Here is a 23,510-nt window from a genome sequence, read left to right on the forward strand (position 1 = left end):
AGAGGAAAAAAAAATTAGCAAAAAGAGCTTATAGTTTTTGAGAAAATCGATTTTAAAGTTTCAAAGGGAAAACTGTCTTTTAAATGCGGGAAATGTCTGTTTTCTTTGCACAGGTAACATGTTTTTTGTCGGCATGCAGTCATAAATGTAATACATATAAGAGGTTCCAGGAAAAGGGACCGGTAACGCTAACCCAGCAGCAGCACACGTGATGGAACAGGAGGAGGGTGGCGCAGGAGGAGAAGAAGGCCACGCTTTGTGAGACACAACAACCCCGGCCTTGCATGAGGGCAAGAAGCGTGCGGATAGCAGGCTTTGTACCGCCATGCAGTCATAAATGTAATAAAGATAAGTGGTTCAATAAACAGGGACCACGCGGCAACGCTAACCCAGCAGCAGCAGACGTGATGGAACAGGAGGAGGCGCAGGAGGAGAAGGCCACGCTTTGTGAGACACAACAACCCAGGCCTTGCATGAGGGCAAGAAGCGTGCGGATAGCATGCTTTGTACCGCCATGCAGTCATAAATGTAATAAAGATAAGTGGTTCAATAAACAGGGACCACGCGGCAACGCTAACCCAGCAGCAGCACACGTGATGGAACAGGAGGAGGGTGGCGCAGGAGGAGAAGAAGGCCACGCTTTGTGAGACACAACAACCCCGGCCTTGCATGAGGGCAAGAAGCGTGCGGATAGCAGGCTTTGTACCGCCATGCAGTCATAAATGTAATAAAGATAAGTGGTTCAATAAACAGGGACCACGCGGCAACGCTAACCCAGCAGCAGCAGACGTGATGGAACAGGAGGAGGCGCAGGAGGAGAAGGCCACGCTTTGTGAGACACAACAACCCAGGCCTTGCATGAGGGCAAGAAGCGTGCGGATAGCATGCTTTGTACCGCCATGCAGTCATAAATGTAATAAAGATAAGTGGTTCAATAAACAGGGACCACGCGGCAACGCTAACCCAGCAGCAGCAGACGTGATGGAACAGGAGCAGGCGCAGGAGGAGAAGGCCACGCTTTGTGAGACACAACAACCCAGGCCTTGCATGAGGGCAAGAAGCGTGCGGATAGCATGCTTTGTACCGCCATGCAGTCATAAATGTAATAAAGATAAGTGGTTCAATAAACAGGGACCACGCGGCAACGCTAACCCAGCAGCAGCAGACGTGATGGAACAGGAGCAGGCGCAGGAGGAGAAGGCCACGCTTTGTGAGACACAACAACCCAGGCCTTGCATGTGGACAAAAAGCGTGCGGATATAGCAGCAATGCTTTTTGCCGCCATGCAGTCATAAATGTAATACAGATGAGAGGTTCAATAAACAGGGCCCGGAAACGCAACACCATCCCAGATGTTCATTGGTCATGTTACTTGGTTGGGGTCCTGGAGTGTTGCGTAGTCATTTCCAATCCAGGATTGATTCATTTTAATTTGAGTCAGACGGTCTGCATTTTCTGTAGAGAGGCGGATACGCCGATCTGTGACGATGCCTCCGGCAGCACTGAAACAGCGTTCCGACATAACGCTGGCTGCCGGGCAAGCCAGCACCTCTATTGCGTACATTGCCAGTTCGTGCCAGGTGTCTAGCTTCGATACCCAATAGTTGAAGGGTGCAGATGGATGGTTCGACACAGCTACGCCATCTGACATGTAGTCCTTGACCATCTTCTCCAGGCGATCGGTGTTGGAGGTGGATCTGCACGCTTGCTGTTCAGTGGGCTGCGGCTGCATGGGTGTCAGAAAATTTTCCCACTCCAAGGACACTGCCGATACCATTCCCTTTTGGGTACTAGCTGCGGCTTGCGTTGTTTGCTGCCCTCCTGGTCGTCCTGGGTTTGCGGAAGTCAGTCTGTCTGCATACAACTGGCTAGAGGAGGGGGAGGATGTCAATCTCCTCTCTAAAGTCTCCACAAGGGCCTGCTGGTATTCTTCCATTTTGACCTGTCTGACTCTTTCTTCAAGCAGTTTTGGAACATTGTGTTTGTACCGTGGATCCAGAAGGGTATAAACCCAGTAATTGGTGTTGTCCAGAATGCGCACAATGCGTGGGTCACGTTCAATGCAGTCTAGCATGAATTGAGCCATGTGTGCCAGAGTCCTACCAGAATCCTCATCATCCTCTTGTGAGCGTTGTGATAGTTGTTGTGATGCATCATAGTCGTCACCTTCCTCCTGGTCTGCTTCTGCTGACCATTCGCGTTGAATTGTGGAAGTCCAACGTGCACCGCTCTGGCCCTCGTCAGTGGTGGCATGAAATTCCTGCTCCAACTCCAGCTGTTCCTCCTCCTCTTCTTCGTCATAGCTGCTGGGGCCAGCGTTCCCTGAGGCGGATGGCCTGATGTTGGTACCATCACGCTGATCGTTTTCTCCTTCAGATTCCCCCAGTTGCATCATGACAGCTGTTTCCTTGATTTTTAACATCGACCTCTTCAGTAAACACAGCAGTGGTATGGTAATGCTGACTGAAGAGTTGTCACTGCTCACAAGCAACGTGGATTGCTCAAAATTTTGGAGGACTTGGCAGAGGTCCAACATGTTGGCCCAATCGGATCCACAGAAGCTTGGCAGCTGGCCGGATGCGCCTCGGTACTGCGCCGTCATGTACTGGACCACTGCACTCTTCTGCTCGCAAAAGCGGGCTAGCATGTGCAGCGTAGAATTCCAGCGCATAGGGACATCACACAGCAAGCGATGGTGGGGGAGATTGAAGCGCTCCTGCATCTTGGCGAGTGCCCCCGAAGCAGTACTGGAATTTCTACAATGTTTGGACACTCGACGCACCTTCAACAGCAGATCGGGCACGCCTGGGTATGTCCTCAGGAACCGCTGAACTACTAGGTTCATCACGTGCGCCAGGCAAGGGATGTGTGTCAGCTTAGCCAACCTTAAAGCGCGAATGAGATTACTCCCATTATCACACACAACCATGCCCGGTTTCAGGTCCAGCGGTGCCAGCCACAAATCCGTCTGTTCCTTTATTCCCCTCCAAATTTCCTCCCCTGTGTGCTGCTTATCCCCAAGGCAGATTAGCTTCAGCAACGCTTGCTGACGCATGCCAACAGCTGTGCTGCACTGCTTCCACGATCCTACTGCTGCTGGGTTAGCGTTTCCGGATGAGGTACAGCTTTGAGATGCGTTGGAGGAGAAGGAGTCAGAGAGGTAGGTGCTGCTGTTGTTATCCAGTGGGAGGGACGGCGGTGCAGCTGTTTGTGGCGTGGGCAACACCCGTGCCGTAGCAGGTGAGGAATCGCTGCCAGGCTCCACAAGGTTCACCCAGTGCGCGGTAAGGGAGATGTATCGACCCTGGCCGAACGCACTCGTCCAGGTGTCAGTGGTGAGGTGAACCTTGCAGGCAACGGCATTCTTCAAGCTTCGGGTTATTTTGCTGACCACGTGCTCATGCAACTCAGGCACTGCAGAGCGTGCAAAGTGGTAGCGGCTGGGAACCACGTAACGTGGTCTGGCCACTGACATCATGCCCTTGAAGCTGTTTGTCTCCACCAATCGATATGGCAGCATTTCGCAGGCCAGAAGCTTGGCTATGCTGGCTGTTACTGCCACGGCCCGGGGGTCATTTGCTGGCAATTTCCTCTTGCGCTCAAACATCTCCGACACAGACAACTGAACCGTAGCGCTGCACACGGAAGGGCTGTTGGTTGTTGTGTTTGATGAACACTGGGAGACCTCAAGAGCACTACTCCGGAAAGTGACAGTGTCAGCGTCGTCTGATGTTTGTGAATGTTGTGAACCACGCAATGGCTGGGCTACTGCTGCTGCTGAGGCGGGTCTGGTGAACCCAAGGGAGGCAGTGTTGTTTCTGGTACCCTGTCCTGACGCGTTTGCCCAAAGAGTGGGATGTTTGGATAGCATGTGACGGCTCATGCTGGTGGTGGAGAGGTTGTTAATATTTTTCCCCCTGCTCAGGCGGGTCTTGCACACCTTGCAAATCGCCATGGTAACATCCTCAGTGCAGTCTTCAAAGAAAGCCCAGACTTTGGAGCACCTGCCTCCTTGCTGGCGATTTCTGTTTGCTCCTCTTTTGCCTCTCACTTGAACTTCCACGCTTGTGGTGCCTGAAATTGCGCGCCGCCTACCTTGTGGCACAAGGCGAACTCGTGCAGCAGTGTGTTCTTCAACAGACTCATCTGTGCTGCTGCTACGACGGCGATGTTCTCGTTCACAAACAAAATCTGGGTCTCTGTCCACATTGTCCATACCCTCCTCTTCCATCTCCTCAAACTCGTCATATGTCATTGTGGGCCACCGCCGTGGAGTAGAGCTCCCCACAACAACCTCTGCGCAGCACACTCCAACGTCGTCTTCCAGATCTTGTCGGCCGACCTCCTGCAATTGCAACCCCTCCTGCCCAAATTGCTCTGGGATTTGGGTTTCCGAGTCCTCTTCGGACTCGCCTTGTATTTCAGTGCGCGGTGCATTTCCCACAGTTAACGGTTGTGAATCCAGGCACAACATTTCTGGCTGTTCCTCCATTGACCTTTGAAAGGTGGAAGTTTGTTGGGCTGGGAATAGCTCCTGCGAATACCCCATTGTGTCCTGAGGTAATTCATCGGACTGGTTATCTGGCAGTTGTGTGCGTGGTGTCGCTGCCGGTTGTGTCAGCTTTGTGCCCACTGGCTCCTTGTAACTGGCTGAGGACTCGGACCTCGTGCGTGATGTGCTGGTGCTGCTTAACCCACTGCTGGACGCTTGAGAGGTCATCCAAGTAATTATCTGGTCCTGTTCTTTTGGATTTGTGAGGGTTGTTGTCCTGGACAACATGGGCGGTATTGAGTGGGTTTTCTTGGGTGCTCCCCTGTGGCCTGTACGTGAACCGTCAGGGGAAACACCTCTTCCCTTGCCCCTCCCTCTTTCACCGGATTTCTTCCTCATTTCACTTATCCTTACAGTACACGCTGACTGGCAGCAGTACAGTGGCAGTACAGAAATGCTATACAGTACCACTATTCCCAGCAGCGACACAGAGCACAATGCTATACAGTGACGGGTGAGCGGTGTACCACTATTCCCAGCAGACACAGAACAGTACACAGAATGCTATATAGTGTGGCTGAACGAGCGGTGTACCACTATTCCCAGCAGACACAGAACAGTACACAGAATGCTATATAGTGTGGCTGAACGAGCGGTGTACTACTGTTCCCAGCAGACACAGAACAGTACACAGAATGCTATATAGTGTGGCTGAACGAGCGGTGTACTACTGTTCCCAGCAGACACAGAACAGTACACAGAATGCTATATAGTGTGGCTGAACGAGCGGTGTACCACTATTCCCAGCAGACACAGAACAGTACACAGAATGCTATATAGTGTGGCTGAACGAGCGGTGTACTACTGTTCCCAGCAGACACAGAACAGTACACAGAATGCTATATAGTGTGGCTGAACGAGCGGTGTACTACTGTTCCCAGCAGACACAGAACAGTACACAGAATGCTATATAGTGTGGCTGAACGAGCGGTGTACTACTGTTCCCAGCAGACACAGAACAGTACACAGAATGCTATATAGTGTGGCTGAACGAGCGGTGTACTACTGTTCCCAGCAGACACAGAACAGTACACAGAATGCTATATAGTGTGGCTGAACGAGCGGTGTACCACTATTCCCAGCAGACACAGAACAGTACACAGAATGCTATATAGTGTGGCTGAACGAGCGGTGTACTACTGTTCCCAGCAGACACAGAACAGTACACAGAATGCTATATAGTGTGGCTGAACGAGCGGTGTACCACTATTCCCAGCAGACACAGAACAGTACACAGAATGCTATATAGTGTGGCTGAACGAGCGGTGTACTACTGTTCCCAGCAGACACAGAACAGTACACAGAATGCTATATAGTGTGGCTGAACGAGCGGTGTACCACTATTCCCAGCAGACACAGAACAGTACACAGAATGCTATATAGTGTGGCTGAACGAGCGGTGTACTACTGTTCCCAGCAGACACAGAACAGTACACAGAATGCTATATAGTGTGGCTGAACGAGCGGTGTACCACTGTTCCCAGCAGACACAGAACAGTACACAGAATGCTATATAGTGTGGCTGAACGAGCGGTGTATTACTGTTCCCAGCAGACACAGAACAGTACACAGAATGCTATATAGTGTGGCTGAACGAGCGGTGTACTACTGTTCCCAGCAGACACAGAACAGTACACAGAATGCTATATAGTGTGGCTGAACGAGCGGTGTACTACTGTTCCCAGCAGACACAGAACAGTACACAGAATGCTATATAGTGTGGCTGAACGAGCGGTGTACTACTGTTCCCAGCAGACACAGAACAGTACACAGAATGCTATATAGTGTGGCTGAACGAGCGGTGTACTACTGTTCCCAGCAGACACAGAACAGTACACAGAATGCTATATAGTGTGGCTGAACGAGCGGTGTACTACTGTTCCCAGCAGACACAGAACAGTACACAGAATGCTATATAGTGTGGCTGAACGAGCGGTGTACTACTGTTCCCAGCAGACACAGAACAGTACACAGAATGCTATATAGTGTGGCTGAACGAGCGGTGTACTACTGTTCCCAGCAGACACAGAACAGTACACAGAATGCTATATAGTGTGGCTGAACGAGCGGTGTACTACTGTTCCCAGCAGACACAGAACAGTACACAGAATGCTATATAGTGTGGCTGAACGAGCGGTGTACTACTGTTCCCAGCAGACACAGAACAGTACACAGAATGCTATATAGTGTGGCTGAACGAGCGGTGTACTACTGTTCCCAGCAGACACAGAACAGTACACAGAATGCTATATAGTGTGGCTGAACGAGCGGTGTACTACTGTTCCCAGCAGACACAGAACAGTACACAGAATGCTATATAGTGTGGCTGAACGAGCGGTGTACTACTGTTCCCAGCAGACACAGAACAGTACACAGAATGCTATATAGTGTGGCTGAACGAGCGGTGTACTACTGTTCCCAGCAGCGACACACAATGACTGGGGGGGACCCTGGCTAGCGTGGCTGGAGCGCGAACTACCCTGCCTGCCTACCCAAAGCTAAACCCACAGACAAATGGCGGAGATATGACGTGGTTCGGGTATTTATTTACCCGAACCACGTGACAGTTCGGCCAATCAGAGCGCGTTCGGGTCCGAACCACGTGACCCGTTCGGCCAATCACAGCGCTAGCCGAACGTTCGGGGAACGTTCGGCCATGCGCTCTTAGTTCGGCCATATGGCCGAACGGTTTGGCCGAGCACCGTCAGGTGTTCGGCCGAACTCGAACATCACCCGAACAGGGTGATGTTCTGCAGAACCCGAACAGTGGCGAACACTGTTCGCCCAACACTAGTGCACACCATGCAATTCCCCATCAGATAGATGGGCCGATAGATCCTTTCCGACAGACACGATCGGATTTCCGTTCGGATTTCCGATCACTACTATGCAAATCCATCAGAAAAACGATCGGAAATCAGATCGGACCTGCCGGAAATCATCTGTTCGACCCATCTATCTGACAGGCATTGGTATGGTGTGTATTAGGCTTTGCACTCCAAAGGTGCTCACATAGCAGTATGAGGAGGGCACTCTGCACACGGCCTGAGATTTAGCTGAGAGGATTGAAAAAAAGGAAGTTGCTCTTTCCCTTAACTTGTTTTTAGATGAGGTACTTCCCAACAAAAGTTACAAACCAAAAAGCCTTTCAGTCCCGGCAAGCAAAAAAAGTGGTTGCTTTCATTTGACTTAAGTTTGTTACTACTTTTTTTTCTGTACTTTTAGTATGTTTTCTTAATTGCTAGGTGCTGGGAAAGCAAGTTGTAGGTAAGCTGACACAACATCTGAACATCTACTGTGAGAAAACTCAGGACAAAAGTAGAATGAATGAGGGCCTAGAGAGAACGCTCCAAATTTGAGCAAGGCCCTGAGTAGAGTGCAAAGACAACAAGGCAAAAAGTTGTAAAACAACACCAGATGAGCAGATGCTGCTGACTTGGCATTTCCGAGGCTTTTCTAGACAGTTAAAAAGAAGCCTAATAGGTGAGTACTGGAGAGGGAGAGATGCTGCACGTCACTGGCACTGCTAGAAGACATGCAAGGCCTTTGGGCACGCAAGTGTCCCAAGGCTGCTTTAACTTGTGTGTCTTAGAGTCATGTTTGCTGGGTACTAGGGTCCCTCTTCTCGACTGTCAGCCAGCACTGTGGCCAAGTGCCACGGTGACTCTTGCAAATGTCCTTAAATGGCTTCTGGCCTGCAGAGATGTCTTAAGCTTGAGAAGTGCAAAGTGTGGAGGTGTGCCAAAATCCTAGCATTTGCATTGGCCGGGAATCGAACCCGGGCCTCCCGCGTGGCAGGCGAGAATTCTACCACTGAACCACCAATGCCTTGCCCTGTTGCTCGGTGCTGAAAAACGTGGCCAGCCAAATCAGGCCATACAAGATTGCCTTCTTCTGTGCGGATGGCAAAGGTGAGGCTGGCGCCATTTTGCAATTTTTGACATTTCAGCTCAAGCAAGCAAGCCCGGCTAGCTCAGTCGGTAGAGCATGAGACTCTTAATCTCAGGGTCGTGGGTTCGAGCCCCACGTTGGGCGATCAAAGCTTCTCCTTTTACTTTCTACTAGGCAGAGCTCCTCCAAAACGATTACAAACCATCACCAGGCCATCACTTCCTCTTTCACATGCCACTCCCCACTCCCTTTGCTAACAAACGAAAATGTCATCTCAGCTTTCCCCTTCACTTTTACTCACACAACCTCTTTTAACAACTTTTCAGCAAAAGTGCTTCACCACCCCAAGAAAGAGAAAAACACTCCTTCTTACAATCTTACTCATCTTTCCTATACTACTTTTCTTATCTGCTTTTCCCAGATTTCCGTTGGCTTTACTCCAGTCCTTTTGTCAAGGAGAGACTTACAATCAATCACTTGACAAGGAACAACCACCTGAAAGATACTCATTCTCGTATGCCTGGTGCACACCATGCAATTCCCCATCAGATAGATGGGCCGATAGATCCTTTCCGACAGACACGATCGGATTTCCGTTCGGATTTCCGATCACTACTATGCAAATCCATCAGAAAAACGATCGGAAATCAGATCGGACCTGCCGGAAATCATCTGTTCGACCCATCTATCTGACAGGCATTGGTATGGTGTGTATTAGGCTTTGCACTCCAAAGGTGCTCACATAGCAGTATGAGGAGGGCACTCTGCACACGGCCTGAGATTTAGCTGAGAGGATTGAAAAAAAGGAAGTTGCTCTTTCCCTTAACTTGTTTTTAGATGAGGTACTTCCCAACAAAAGTTACAAACCAAAAAGCCTTTCAGTCCCGGCAAGCAAAAAAAGTGGTTGCTTTCATTTGACTTAAGTTTGTTACTACTTTTTTTTCTGTACTTTTAGTATGTTTTCTTAATTGCTAGGTGCTGGGAAAGCAAGTTGTAGGTAAGCTGACACAACATCTCAACATCTACTGTGAGAAAACTCAGGACAAAAGTAGAATGAATGAGGGCCTAGAGAGAACGCTCCAAATTTGAGCAAGGCCCTGAGTAGAGTGCAAAGACAACAAGGCAAAAAGTTGTAAAACAACACCAGATGAGCAGATGCTGCTGACTTGGCATTTCCGAGGCTTTTCTAGACAGTTAAAAAGAAGCCTAATAGGTGAGTACTGGAGAGGGAGAGATGCTGCACGTCACTGGCACTGCTAGAAGACATGCAAGGCCTTTGGGCACGCAAGTGTCCCAAGGCTGCTTTAACTTGTGTGTCTTAGAGTCATGTTTGCTGGGTACTAGGGTCCCTCTTCTCGACTGTCAGCCAGCACTGTGGCCAAGTGCCACGGTGACTCTTGCAAATGTCCTTAAATGGCTTCTGGCCTGCAGAGATGTCTTAAGCTTGAGAAGTGCAAAGTGTGGAGGTGTGCCAAAATCCTAGCATTTGCATTGGCCGGGAATCGAACCCGGGCCTCCCGCGTGGCAGGCGAGAATTCTACCACTGAACCACCAATGCCTTGCCCTGTTGCTCGGTGCTGAAAAACGTGGCCAGCCAAATCAGGCCATACAAGATTGCCTTCTTCTGTGCGGATGGCAAAGGTGAGGCTGGCGCCATTTTGCAATTTTTGACATTTCAGCTCAAGCAAGCAAGCCCGGCTAGCTCAGTCGGTAGAGCATGAGACTCTTAATCTCAGGGTCGTGGGTTCGAGCCCCACGTTGGGCGATCAAAGCTTCTCCTTTTACTTTCTACTAGGCAGAGCTCCTCCAAAACGATTACAAACCATCACCAGGCCATCACTTCCTCTTTCACATGCCACTCCCCACTCCCTTTGCTAACAAACGAAAATGTCATCTCAGCTTTCCCCTTCACTTTTACTCACACAACCTCTTTTAACAACTTTTCAGCAAAAGTGCTTCACCACCCCAAGAAAGAGAAAAACACTCCTTCTTACAATCTTACTCATCTTTCCTATACTACTTTTCTTATCTGCTTTTCCCAGATTTCCGTTGGCTTTACTCCAGTCCTTTTGTCAAGGAGAGACTTACAATCAATCACTTGACAAGGAACAACCACCTGAAAGATACTCATTCTCGTATGCCTGGTGCACACCATGCAATTCCCCATCAGATAGATGGGCCGATAGATCCTTTCCGACAGACACGATCGGATTTCCGTTCGGATTTCCGATCACTACTATGCAAATCCATCAGAAAAACGATCGGAAATCAGATCGGACCTGCCGGAAATCATCTGTTCGACCCATCTATCTGACAGGCATTGGTATGGTGTGTATTAGGCTTTGCACTCCAAAGGTGCTCACATAGCAGTATGAGGAGGGCACTCTGCACACGGCCTGAGATTTAGCTGAGAGGATTGAAAAAAAGGAAGTTGCTCTTTCCCTTAACTTGTTTTTAGATGAGGTACTTCCCAACAAAAGTTACAAACCAAAAAGCCTTTCAGTCCCGGCAAGCAAAAAAAGTGGTTGCTTTCATTTGACTTAAGTTTGTTACTACTTTTTTTTCTGTACTTTTAGTATGTTTTCTTAATTGCTAGGTGCTGGGAAAGCAAGTTGTAGGTAAGCTGACACAACATCTCAACATCTACTGTGAGAAAACTCAGGACAAAAGTAGAATGAATGAGGGCCTAGAGAGAACGCTCCAAATTTGAGCAAGGCCCTGAGTAGAGTGCAAAGACAACAAGGCAAAAAGTTGTAAAACAACACCAGATGAGCAGATGCTGCTGACTTGGCATTTCCGAGGCTTTTCTAGACAGTTAAAAAGAAGCCTAATAGGTGAGTACTGGAGAGGGAGAGATGCTGCACGTCACTGGCACTGCTAGAAGACATGCAAGGCCTTTGGGCACGCAAGTGTCCCAAGGCTGCTTTAACTTGTGTGTCTTAGAGTCATGTTTGCTGGGTACTAGGGTCCCTCTTCTCGACTGTCAGCCAGCACTGTGGCCAAGTGCCACGGTGACTCTTGCAAATGTCCTTAAATGGCTTCTGGCCTGCAGAGATGTCTTAAGCTTGAGAAGTGCAAAGTGTGGAGGTGTGCCAAAATCCTAGCATTTGCATTGGCCGGGAATCGAACCCGGGCCTCCCGCGTGGCAGGCGAGAATTCTACCACTGAACCACCAATGCCTTGCCCTGTTGCTCGGTGCTGAAAAACGTGGCCAGCCAAATCAGGCCATACAAGATTGCCTTCTTCTGTGCGGATGGCAAAGGTGAGGCTGGCGCCATTTTGCAATTTTTGACATTTCAGCTCAAGCAAGCAAGCCCGGCTAGCTCAGTCGGTAGAGCATGAGACTCTTAATCTCAGGGTCGTGGGTTCGAGCCCCACGTTGGGCGATCAAAGCTTCTCCTTTTACTTTCTACTAGGCAGAGCTCCTCCAAAACGATTACAAACCATCACCAGGCCATCACTTCCTCTTTCACATGCCACTCCCCACTCCCTTTGCTAACAAACGAAAATGTCATCTCAGCTTTCCCCTTCACTTTTACTCACACAACCTCTTTTAACAACTTTTCAGCAAAAGTGCTTCACCACCCCAAGAAAGAGAAAAACACTCCTTCTTACAATCTTACTCATCTTTCCTATACTACTTTTCTTATCTGCTTTTCCCAGATTTCCGTTGGCTTTACTCCAGTCCTTTTGTCAAGGAGAGACTTACAATCAATCACTTGACAAGGAACAACCACCTGAAAGATACTCATTCTCGTATGCCTGGTGCACACCATGCAATTCCCCATCAGATAGATGGGCCGATAGATCCTTTCCGACAGACACGATCGGATTTCCGTTCGGATTTCCGATCACTACTATGCAAATCCATCAGAAAAACGATCGGAAATCAGATCGGACCTGCCGGAAATCATCTGTTCGACCCATCTATCTGACAGGCATTGGTATGGTGTGTATTAGGCTTTGCACTCCAAAGGTGCTCACATAGCAGTATGAGGAGGGCACTCTGCACACGGCCTGAGATTTAGCTGAGAGGATTGAAAAAAAGGAAGTTGCTCTTTCCCTTAACTTGTTTTTAGATGAGGTACTTCCCAACAAAAGTTACAAACCAAAAAGCCTTTCAGTCCCGGCAAGCAAAAAAAGTGGTTGCTTTCATTTGACTTAAGTTTGTTACTACTTTTTTTTCTGTACTTTTAGTATGTTTTCTTAATTGCTAGGTGCTGGGAAAGCAAGTTGTAGGTAAGCTGACACAACATCTCAACATCTACTGTGAGAAAACTCAGGACAAAAGTAGAATGAATGAGGGCCTAGAGAGAACGCTCCAAATTTGAGCAAGGCCCTGAGTAGAGTGCAAAGACAACAAGGCAAAAAGTTGTAAAACAACACCAGATGAGCAGATGCTGCTGACTTGGCATTTCCGAGGCTTTTCTAGACAGTTAAAAAGAAGCCTAATAGGTGAGTACTGGAGAGGGAGAGATGCTGCACGTCACTGGCACTGCTAGAAGACATGCAAGGCCTTTGGGCACGCAAGTGTCCCAAGGCTGCTTTAACTTGTGTGTCTTAGAGTCATGTTTGCTGGGTACTAGGGTCCCTCTTCTCGACTGTCAGCCAGCACTGTGGCCAAGTGCCACGGTGACTCTTGCAAATGTCCTTAAATGGCTTCTGGCCTGCAGAGATGTCTTAAGCTTGAGAAGTGCAAAGTGTGGAGGTGTGCCAAAATCCTAGCATTTGCATTGGCCGGGAATCGAACCCAGGCCTCCCGCGTGGCAGGCGAGAATTCTACCACTGAACCACCAATGCCTTGCCCTGTTGCTCGGTGCTGAAAAACGTGGCCAGCCAAATCAGGCCATACAAGATTGCCTTCTTCTGTGCGGATGGCAAAGGTGAGGCTGGCGCCATTTTGCAATTTTTGACATTTCAGCTCAAGCAAGCAAGCCCGGCTAGCTCAGTCGGTAGCGCATGAGACTCTTAATCTCAGGGTCGTGGGTTCGAGCCCCACGTTGGGCGATCAAAGCTTCTCCTTTTACTTTCTACTAGGCAGAGCTCCTCCAAAACGATTACAAACCATCACCAGGCCATCACTTCCTCTTTCACATGCCACTCCCCACTCCCTTTGCTAACAAACGAAAATGTCATCTCAGCTTTCCCCTTCACTTTTACTCACACAACCTCTTTTAACAACTTTTCAGCAAAAGTGCTTCACCACCCCAAGAAAGAGAAAAACACTCCTTCTTACAATCTTACTCATCTTTCCTATACTACTTTTCTTATCTGCTTTTCCCAGATTTCCGTTGGCTTTACTCCAGTCCTTTTGTCAAGGAGAGACTTACAATCAATCACTTGACAAGGAACAACCACCTGAAAGATACTCATTCTCGTATGCCTGGTGCACACCATGCAATTCCCCATCAGATAGATGGGCCGATAGATCCTTTCCGACAGACACGATCGGATTTCCGTTCGGATTTCCGATCACTACTATGCAAATCCATCAGAAAAACGATCGGAAATCAGATCGGACCTGCCGGAAATCATCTGTTCGACCCATCTATCTGACAGGCATTGGTATGGTGTGTATTAGGCTTTGCACTCCAAAGGTGCTCACATAGCAGTATGAGGAGGGCACTCTGCACACGGCCTGAGATTTAGCTGAGAGGATTGAAAAAAAGGAAGTTGCTCTTTCCCTTAACTTGTTTTTAGATGAGGTACTTCCCAACAAAAGTTACAAACCAAAAAGCCTTTCAGTCCCGGCAAGCAAAAAAAGTGGTTGCTTTCATTTGACTTAAGTTTGTTACTACTTTTTTTTCTGTACTTTTAGTATGTTTTCTTAATTGCTAGGTGCTGGGAAAGCAAGTTGTAGGTAAGCTGACACAACATCTCAACATCTACTGTGAGAAAACTCAGGACAAAAGTAGAATGAATGAGGGCCTAGAGAGAACTCTCCAAATTTGAGCAAGGCCCTGAGTAGAGTGCAAAGACAACAAGGCAAAAAGTTGTAAAACAACACCAGATGAGCAGATGCTGCTGACTTGGCATTTCCGAGGCTTTTCTAGACAGTTAAAAAGAAGCCTAATAGGTGAGTACTGGAGAGGGAGAGATGCTGCACGTCACTGGCACTGCTAGAAGACATGCAAGGCCTTTGGGCACGCAAGTGTCCCAAGGCTGCTTTAACTTGTGTGTCTTAGAGTCATGTTTGCTGGGTACTAGGGTCCCTCTTCTCGACTGTCAGCCAGCACTGTGGCCAAGTGCCACAGTGACTCTTGCAAATGTCCTTAAATGGCTTCTGGCCTGCAGAGATGTCTTAAGCTTGAGAAGTGCAAAGTGTGGAGGTGTGCCAAAATCCTAGCATTTGCATTGGCCGGGAATCAAACCCAGGCCTCCCGCGTGGCAGGCGAGAATTCTACCACTGAACCACCAATGCCTTGCCCTGTTGCTCGGTGCTGAAAAACGTGGCCAGCCAAATCAGGCCATACAAGATTGCCTTCTTCTGTGCGGATGGCAAAGGTGAGGCTGGCGCCATTTTGCAATTTTTGACATTTCAGCTCAAGCAAGCAAGCCCGGCTAGCTCAGTCGGTAGAGCATGAGACTCTTAATCTCAGGGTCGTGGGTTCGAGCCCCACGTTGGGTGATCAAAGCTTCTCCTTTTACTTTCTACTAGGCAGAGCTCCTCCAAAACGATTACAAACCATCACCAGGCCATCACTTCCTCTTTCACATGCCACTCCCCACTCCCTTTGCTAACAAACGAAAATGTCATCTCAGCTTTCCCCTTCACTTTTACTCACACAACCTCTTTTAACAACTTTTCAGCAAAAGTGCTTCACCACCCCAAGAAAGAGAAAAACACTCCTTCTTACAATCTTACTCATCTTTCCTATACTACTTTTCTTATCTGCTTTTCCCAGATTTCCGTTGGCTTTACTCCAGTCCTTTTGTCAAGGAGAGACTTACAATCAATCACTTGACAAGGAACAACCACCTGAAAGATACTCATTCTCGTATGCCTGGTGCACACCATGCAATTCCCCATCAGATAGATGGGCCGATAGATCCTTTCCGACAGACACGATCGGATTTCCGTTCGGATTTCCGATCACTACTATGCAAATCCATCAGAAAAACGATCGGAAATCAGATCGGACCTGCCGGAAATCATCTGTTCGACCCATCTATCTGACAGGCATTGGTATGGTGTGTATTAGGCTTTGCACTCCAAAGGTGCTCACATAGCAGTATGAGGAGGGCACTCTGCACACGGCCTGAGATTTAGCTGAGAGGATTGAAAAAAAGGAAGTTGCTCTTTCCCTTAACTTGTTTTTAGATGAGGTACTTCCCAACAAAAGTTACAAACCAAAAAGCCTTTCAGTCCCGGCAAGCAAAAAAAGTGGTTGCTTTCATTTGACTTAAGTTTGTTACTACTTTTTTTTCTGTACTTTTAGTATGTTTTCTTAATTGCTAGGTGCTGGGAAAGCAAGTTGTAGGTAAGCTGACACAACATCTCAACATCTACTGTGAGAAAACTCAGGACAAAAGTAGAATGAATGAGGGCCTAGAGAGAACGCTCCAAATTTGAGCAAGGCCCTGAGTAGAGTGCAAAGACAACAAGGCAAAAAGTTGTAAAACAACACCAGATGAGCAGATGCTGCTGACTTGGCATTTCCGAGGCTTTTCTAGACAGTTAAAAAGAAGCCTAATAGGTGAGTACTGGAGAGGGAGAGATGCTGCACGTCACTGGCACTGCTAGAAGACATGCAAGGCCTTTGGGCACGCAAGTGTCCCAAGGCTGCTTTAACTTGTGTGTCTTAGAGTCATGTTTGCTGGGTACTAGGGTCCCTCTTCTCGACTGTCAGCCAGCACTGTGGCCAAGTGCCACGGTGACTCTTGCAAATGTCCTTAAATGGCTTCTGGCCTGCAGAGATGTCTTAAGCTTGAGAAGTGCAAAGTGTGGAGGTGTGCCAAAATCCTAGCATTTGCATTGGCCGGGAATCGAACCCGGGCCTCCCGCGTGGCAGGCGAGAATTCTACCACTGAACCACCAATGCCTTGCCCTGTTGCTCGGTGCTGAAAAACGTGGCCAGCCAAATCAGGCCATACAAGATTGCCTTCTTCTGTGCGGATGGCAAAGGTGAGGCTGGCGCCATTTTGCAATTTTTGACATTTCAGCTCAAGCAAGCAAGCCCGGCTAGCTCAGTCGGTAGAGCATGAGACTCTTAATCTCAGGGTCGTGGGTTCGAGCCCCACGTTGGGCGATCAAAGCTTCTCCTTTTACTTTCTACTAGGCAGAGCTCCTCCAAAACGATTACAAACCATCACCAGGCCATCACTTCCTCTTTCACATGCCACTCCCCACTCCCTTTGCTAACAAACGAAAATGTCATCTCAGCTTTCCCCTTCACTTTTACTCACACAACCTCTTTTAACAACTTTTCAGCAAAAGTGCTTCACCACCCCAAGAAAGAGAAAAACACTCCTTCTTACAATCTTACTCATCTTTCCTATACTACTTTTCTTATCTGCTTTTCCCAGATTTCCGTTGGCTTTACTCCAGTCCTTTTGTCAAGGAGAGACTTACAATCAATCACTTGACAAGGAACAACCACCTGAAAGATACTCATTCTCGTATGCCTGGTGCACACCATGCAATTCCCCATCAGATAGATGGGCCGATAGATCCTTTCCGACAGACACGATCGGATTTCCGTTCGGATTTCCGATCACTACTATGCAAATCCATCAGAAAAACGATCGGAAATCAGATCGGACCTGCCGGAAATCATCTGTTCGACCCATCTATCTGACAGGCATTGGTATGGTGTGTATTAGGCTTTGCACTCCAAAGGTGCTCACATAGCAGTATGAGGAGGGCACTCTGCACACGGCCTGAGATTTAGCTGAGAGGATTGAAAAAAAGGAAGTTGCTCTTTCCCTTAACTTGTTTTTAGATGAGGTACTTCCCAACAAAAGTTACAAACCAAAAAGCCTTTCAGTCCCGGCAAGCAAAAAAAGTGGTTGCTTTCATTTGACTTAAGTTTGTTACTACTTTTTTTTCTGTACTTTTAGTATGTTTTCTTAATTGCTAGGTGCTGGGAAAGCAAGTTGTAGGTAAGCTGACACAACATCTCAACATCTACTGTGAGAAAACTCAGGACAAAAGTAGAATGAATGAGGGCCTAGAGAGAACGCTCCAAATTTGAGCAAGGCCCTGAGTAGAGTGCAAAGACAACAAGGCAAAAAGTTGTAAAACAACACCAGATGAGCAGATGCTGCTGACTTGGCATTTCCGAGGCTTTTCTAGACAGTTAAAAAGAAGCCTAATAGGTGAGTACTGGAGAGGGAGAGATGCTGCACGTCACTGGCACTGCTAGAAGACATGCAAGGCCTTTGGGCACGCAAGTGTCCCAAGGCTGCTTTAACTTGTGTGTCTTAGAGTCATGTTTGCTGGGTACTAGGGTCCCTCTTCTCGACTGTCAGCCAGCACTGTGGCCAAGTGCCACGGTGACTCTTGCAAATGTCCTTAAATGGCTTCTGGCCTGCAGAGATGTCTTAAGCTTGAGAAGTGCAAAGTGTGGAGGTGTGCCAAAATCCTAGCATTTGCATTGGCCGGGAATCGACCCCGGGCCTCCCACGTGGCAGGCGAGAATTCTACCACTGAACCACCAATGCCTTGCCCTGTTGCTCGGTGCTGAAAAACGTGGCCAGCCAAATCAGGCCATACAAGATTGCCTTCTTCTGTGCGGATGGCAAAGGTGAGGCTGGCGCCATTTTGCAATTTTTGCCATTTCAGCTCAAGCAAGCAAGCCCGGCTAGCTCAGTCGGTAGAGCATGAGACTCTTAATCTCAGGGTCGTGGGTTCGAGCCCCACGTTGGGCGATCAAAGCTTCTCCTTTTACTTTCTACTAGGCAGAGCTCCTCCAAAACGATTACAAACCATCACCAGGCCATCACTTCCTCTTTCACATGCCACTCCCCACTCCCTTTGCTAACAAACGAAAATGTCATCTCAGCTTTCCCCTTCACTTTTACTCACACAACCTCTTTTAACAACTTTTCAGCAAAAGTGCTTCACCACCCCAAGAAAGAGAAAAACACTCCTTCTTACAATCTTACTCATCTTTCCTATACTACTTTTCTTATCTGCTTTTCCCAGATTTCCGTTGGCTTTACTCCAGTCCTTTTGTCAAGGAGAGACTTACAATCAATCACTTGACAAGGAACAACCACCTGAAAGATACTCATTCTCGTATGCCTGGTGCACACCATGCAATTCCCCATCAGATAGATGGGCCGATAGATCCTTTCCGACAGACACGATCGGATTTCCGTTCGGATTTCCGATCACTACTATGCAAATCCATCAGAAAAACGATCGGAAATCAGATCGGACCTGCCGGAAATCATCTGTTCGACCCATCTATCTGACAGGCATTGGTATGGTGTGTATTAGGCTTTGCACTCCAAAGGTGCTCACATAGCAGTATGAGGAGGGCACTCTGCACACGGCCTGAGATTTAGCTGAGAGGATTGAAAAAAAGGAAGTTGCTCTTTCCCTTAACTTGTTTTTAGATGAGGTACTTCCCAACAAAAGTTACAAACCAAAAAGCCTTTCAGTCCCGGCAAGCAAAAAAAGTGGTTGCTTTCATTTGACTTAAGTTTGTTACTACTTTTTTTTCTGTACTTTTAGTATGTTTTCTTAATTGCTAGGTGCTGGGAAAGCAAGTTGTAGGTAAGCTGACACAACATCTCAACATCTACTGTGAGAAAACTCAGGACAAAAGTAGAATGAATGAGGGCCTAGAGAGAACGCTCCAAATTTGAGCAAGGCCCTGAGTAGAGTGCAAAGACAACAAGGCAAAAAGTTGTAAAACAACACCAGATGAGCAGATGCTGCTGACTTGGCATTTCCGAGGCTTTTCTAGACAGTTAAAAAGAAGCCTAATAGGTGAGTACTGGAGAGGGAGAGATGCTGCACGTCACTGGCACTGCTAGAAGACATGCAAGGCCTTTGGGCACGCAAGTGTCCCAAGGCTGCTTTAACTTGTGTGTCTTAGAGTCATGTTTGCTGGGTACTAGGGTCCCTCTTCTCGACTGTCAGCCAGCACTGTGGCCAAGTGCCACGGTGACTCTTGCAAATGTCCTTAAATGGCTTCTGGCCTGCAGAGATGTCTTAAGCTTGAGAAGTGCAAAGTGTGGAGGTGTGCCAAAATCCTAGCATTTGCATTGGCCGGGAATCGACCCCGGGCCTCCCACGTGGCAGGCGAGAATTCTACCACTGAACCACCAATGCCTTGCCCTGTTACTCGGTGCTGAAAAACGTGGCTAGCCAAATCAGGCCATACAAGATTGCCTTCTTCTGTGCGGATGGCAAAGGTGAGGCTGGCGCCATTTTGCAATTTTTGACATTTCAGCTCAAGCAAGCAAGCCCGGCTAGCTCAGTCGGTAGAGCATGAGACTCTTAATCTCAGGGTCGTGGGTTCGAGCCCCACGTTGGGCGATCAAAGCTTCTCCTTTTACTTTCTACTAGGCAGAGCTCCTCCAAAACGATTACAAACCATCACCAGGCCATCACTTCCTCTTTCACATGCCACTCCCCACTCCCTTTGCTAACAAACGAAAATGTCATCTCAGCTTTCCCCTTCACTTTTACTCACACAACCTCTTTTAACAACTTTTCAGCAAAAGTGCTTCACCACCCCAAGAAAGAGAAAAACACTCCTTCTTACAATCTTACTCATCTTTCCTATACTACTTTTCTTATCTGCTTTTCCCAGATTTCCGTTGGCTTTACTCCAGTCCTTTTGTCAAGGAGAGACTTACAATCAATCACTTGACAAGGAACAACCACCTGAAAGATACTCATTCTCGTATGCCTGGTGCACACCATGCAATTCCCCATCAGATAGATGGGCCGATAGATCCTTTCCGACAGACACGATCGGATTTCCGTTCGGATTTCCGATCACTACTATGCAAATCCATCAGAAAAACGATCGGAAATCAGATCGGACCTGCCGGAAATCATCTGTTCGACCCATCTATCTGACAGGCATTGGTATGGTGTGTATTAGGCTTTGCACTCCAAAGGTGCTCACATAGCAGTATGAGGAGGGCACTCTGCACACGGCCTGAGATTTAGCTGAGAGGATTGAAAAAAAGGAAGTTGCTCTTTCCCTTAACTTGTTTTTAGATGAGGTACTTCCCAACAAAAGTTACAAACCAAAAAGCCTTTCAGTCCCGGCAAGCAAAAAAAGTGGTTGCTTTCATTTGACTTAAGTTTGTTACTACTTTTTTTTCTGTACTTTTAGTATGTTTTCTTAATTGCTAGGTGCTGGGAAAGCAAGTTGTAGGTAAGCTGACACAACATCTCAACATCTACTGTGAGAAAACTCAGGACAAAAGTAGAATGAATGAGGGCCTAGAGAGAACGCTCCAAATTTGAGCAAGGCCCTGAGTAGAGTGCAAAGACAACAAGGCAAAAAGTTGTAAAACAACACCAGATGAGCAGATGCTGCTGACTTGGCATTTCCGAGGCTTTTCTAGACAGTTAAAAAGAAGCCTAATAGGTGAGTACTGGAGAGGGAGAGATGCTGCACGTCACTGGCACTGCTAGAAGACATGCAAGGCCTTTGGGCACGCAAGTGTCCCAAGGCTGCTTTAACTTGTGTGTCTTAGAGTCATGTTTGCTGGGTACTAGGGTCCCTCTTCTCGACTGTCAGCCAGCACTGTGGCCAAGTGCCACGGTGACTCTTGCAAATGTCCTTAAATGGCTTCTGGCCTGCAGAGATGTCTTAAGCTTGAGAAGTGCAAAGTGTGGAGGTGTGCCAAAATCCTAGCATTTGCATTGGCCGGGAATCGAACCCAGGCCTCCCGCGTGGCAGGCGAGAATTCTACCACTGAACCACCAATGCCTTGCCCTGTTGCTCGGTGCTGAAAAACGTGGCCAGCCAAATCAGGCCATACAAGATTGCCTTCTTCTGTGCGGATGGCAAAGGTGAGGCTGGCGCCATTTTGCAATTTTTGACATTTCAGCTCAAGCAAGCAAGCCCGGCTAGCTCAGTCGGTAGAGCATGAGACTCTTAATCTCAGGGTCGTGGGTTCGAGCCCCACGTTGGGCGATCAAAGCTTCTCCTTTTACTTTCTACTAGGCAGAGCTCCTCCAAAACGATTACAAACCATCACCAGGCCATCACTTCCTCTTTCACATGCCACTCCCCACTCCCTTTGCTAACAAACGAAAATGTCATCTCAGCTTTCCCCTTCACTTTTACTCACACAACCTCTTTTAACAACTTTTCAGCAAAAGTGCTTCACCACCCCAAGAAAGAGAAAAACACTCCTTCTTACAATCTTACTCATCTTTCCTATACTACTTTTCTTATCTGCTTTTCCCAGATTTCCGTTGGCTTTACTCCAGTCCTTTTGTCAAGGAGAGACTTACAATCAATCACTTGACAAGGAACAACCACCTGAAAGATACTCATTCTCGTATGCCTGGTGCACACCATGCAATTCCCCATCAGATAGATGGGCCGATAGATCCTTTCCGACAGACACGATCGGATTTCCGTTCGGATTTCCGATCACTACTATGCAAATCCATCAGAAAAACGATCGGAAATCAGATCGGACCTGCCGGAAATCATCTGTTCGACCCATCTATCTGACAGGCATTGGTATGGTGTGTATTAGGCTTTGCACTCCAAAGGTGCTCACATAGCAGTATGAGGAGGGCACTCTGCACACGGCCTGAGATTTAGCTGAGAGGATTGAAAAAAAGGAAGTTGCTCTTTCCCTTAACTTGTTTTTAGATGAGGTACTTCCCAACAAAAGTTACAAACCAAAAAGCCTTTCAGTCCCGGCAAGCAAAAAAAGTGGTTGCTTTCATTTGACTTAAGTTTGTTACTACTTTTTTTTTCTGTACTTTTAGTATGTTTTCTTAATTGCTAGGTGCTGGGAAAGCAAGTTGTAGGTAAGCTGACACAACATCTCAACATCTACTGTGAGAAAACTCAGGACAAAAGTAGAATGAATGAGGGCCTAGAGAGAACTCTCCAAATTTGAGCAAGGCCCTGAGTAGAGTGCAAAGACAACAAGGCAAAAAGTTGTAAAACAACACCAGATGAGCAGATGCTGCTGACTTGGCATTTCCGAGGCTTTTCTAGACAGTTAAAAAGAAGCCTAATAGGTGAGTACTGGAGAGGGAGAGATGCTGCACGTCACTGGCACTGCTAGAAGACATGCAAGGCCTTTGGGCACGCAAGTGTCCCAAGGCTGCTTTAACTTGTGTGTCTTAGAGTCATGTTTGCTGGGTACTAGGGTCCCTCTTCTCGACTGTCAGCCAGCACTGTGGCCAAGTGCCACGGTGACTCTTGCAAATGTCCTTAAATGGCTTCTGGCCTGCAGAGATGTCTTAAGCTTGAGAAGTGCAAAGTGTGGAGGTGTGCCAAAATCCTAGCATTTGCATTGGCCGGGAATCAAACCCAGGCCTCCCGCGTGGCAGGCGAGAATTCTACCACTGAACCACCAATGCCTTGCCCTGTTGCTCGGTGCTGAAAAACGTGGCCAGCCAAATCAGGCCATACAAGATTGCCTTCTTCTGTGCGGATGGCAAAGGTGAGGCTGGCGCCATTTTGCAATTTTTGACATTTCAGCTCAAGCAAGCAAGCCCGGCTAGCTCAGTCGGTAGAGCATGAGACTCTTAATCTCAGGGTCGTGGGTTCGAGCCCCACGTTGGGTGATCAAAGCTTCTCCTTTTACTTTCTACTAGGCAGAGCTCCTCCAAAACGATTACAAACCATCACCAGGCCATCACTTCCTCTTTCACATGCCACTCCCCACTCCCTTTGCTAACAAACGAAAATGTCATCTCAGCTTTCCCCTTCACTTTTACTCACACAACCTCTTTTAACAACTTTTCAGCAAAAGTGCTTCACCACCCCAAGAAAGAGAAAAACACTCCTTCTTACAATCTTACTCATCTTTCCTATACTACTTTTCTTATCTGCTTTTCCCAGATTTCCGTTGGCTTTACTCCAGTCCTTTTGTCAAGGAGAGACTTACAATCAATCAC

General features: G+C 47.8%; 13 non-coding genes across 13 annotated transcripts; 7 read left to right on the plus strand and 6 right to left on the minus strand.

The window, feature by feature from the left end:
* Positions 1-8,309: 8,309 nt before the first annotated feature.
* Positions 8,310-8,380, minus strand: TRNAG-GCC (transfer RNA glycine (anticodon GCC)). The gene has a single exon. It is a non-coding gene; the product is annotated as a tRNA-Gly (tRNA).
* A 134-nt stretch (positions 8,381-8,514) lies between these two features.
* TRNAK-CUU (transfer RNA lysine (anticodon CUU)) lies at positions 8,515-8,587 on the plus strand. The gene has a single exon. It is a non-coding gene; the product is annotated as a tRNA-Lys (tRNA).
* Positions 8,588-9,930: 1,343 nt separating this feature from the next.
* On the minus strand, positions 9,931-10,001 carry TRNAG-GCC (transfer RNA glycine (anticodon GCC)). The gene has a single exon. It is a non-coding gene; the product is annotated as a tRNA-Gly (tRNA).
* A 134-nt stretch (positions 10,002-10,135) lies between these two features.
* Positions 10,136-10,208, plus strand: TRNAK-CUU (transfer RNA lysine (anticodon CUU)). The gene has a single exon. It is a non-coding gene; the product is annotated as a tRNA-Lys (tRNA).
* Positions 10,209-11,551: 1,343 nt separating this feature from the next.
* On the minus strand, positions 11,552-11,622 carry TRNAG-GCC (transfer RNA glycine (anticodon GCC)). Its single transcript has one exon. It is a non-coding gene; the product is annotated as a tRNA-Gly (tRNA).
* A 134-nt stretch (positions 11,623-11,756) lies between these two features.
* Positions 11,757-11,829, plus strand: TRNAK-CUU (transfer RNA lysine (anticodon CUU)). The gene has a single exon. It is a non-coding gene; the product is annotated as a tRNA-Lys (tRNA).
* Positions 11,830-13,172: 1,343 nt separating this feature from the next.
* Positions 13,173-13,243, minus strand: TRNAG-GCC (transfer RNA glycine (anticodon GCC)). The gene has a single exon. It is a non-coding gene; the product is annotated as a tRNA-Gly (tRNA).
* Positions 13,244-16,414: 3,171 nt separating this feature from the next.
* On the minus strand, positions 16,415-16,485 carry TRNAG-GCC (transfer RNA glycine (anticodon GCC)). The gene has a single exon. It is a non-coding gene; the product is annotated as a tRNA-Gly (tRNA).
* Positions 16,486-16,619: 134 nt separating this feature from the next.
* Positions 16,620-16,692, plus strand: TRNAK-CUU (transfer RNA lysine (anticodon CUU)). The gene has a single exon. It is a non-coding gene; the product is annotated as a tRNA-Lys (tRNA).
* A 1,548-nt stretch (positions 16,693-18,240) lies between these two features.
* On the plus strand, positions 18,241-18,313 carry TRNAK-CUU (transfer RNA lysine (anticodon CUU)). The gene has a single exon. It is a non-coding gene; the product is annotated as a tRNA-Lys (tRNA).
* Positions 18,314-19,861: 1,548 nt separating this feature from the next.
* TRNAK-CUU (transfer RNA lysine (anticodon CUU)) lies at positions 19,862-19,934 on the plus strand. The gene has a single exon. It is a non-coding gene; the product is annotated as a tRNA-Lys (tRNA).
* Positions 19,935-21,277: 1,343 nt separating this feature from the next.
* TRNAG-GCC (transfer RNA glycine (anticodon GCC)) lies at positions 21,278-21,348 on the minus strand. The gene has a single exon. It is a non-coding gene; the product is annotated as a tRNA-Gly (tRNA).
* A 134-nt stretch (positions 21,349-21,482) lies between these two features.
* On the plus strand, positions 21,483-21,555 carry TRNAK-CUU (transfer RNA lysine (anticodon CUU)). Its single transcript has one exon. It is a non-coding gene; the product is annotated as a tRNA-Lys (tRNA).
* Positions 21,556-23,510: the final 1,955 nt, after the last annotated feature.

The sequence above is a fragment of the Hyperolius riggenbachi genome, chromosome 4 (assembly GCF_040937935.1).
Source record: "Hyperolius riggenbachi isolate aHypRig1 chromosome 4, aHypRig1.pri, whole genome shotgun sequence".
Classification (NCBI taxonomy): domain Eukaryota; kingdom Metazoa; phylum Chordata; class Amphibia; order Anura; family Hyperoliidae; genus Hyperolius; species Hyperolius riggenbachi.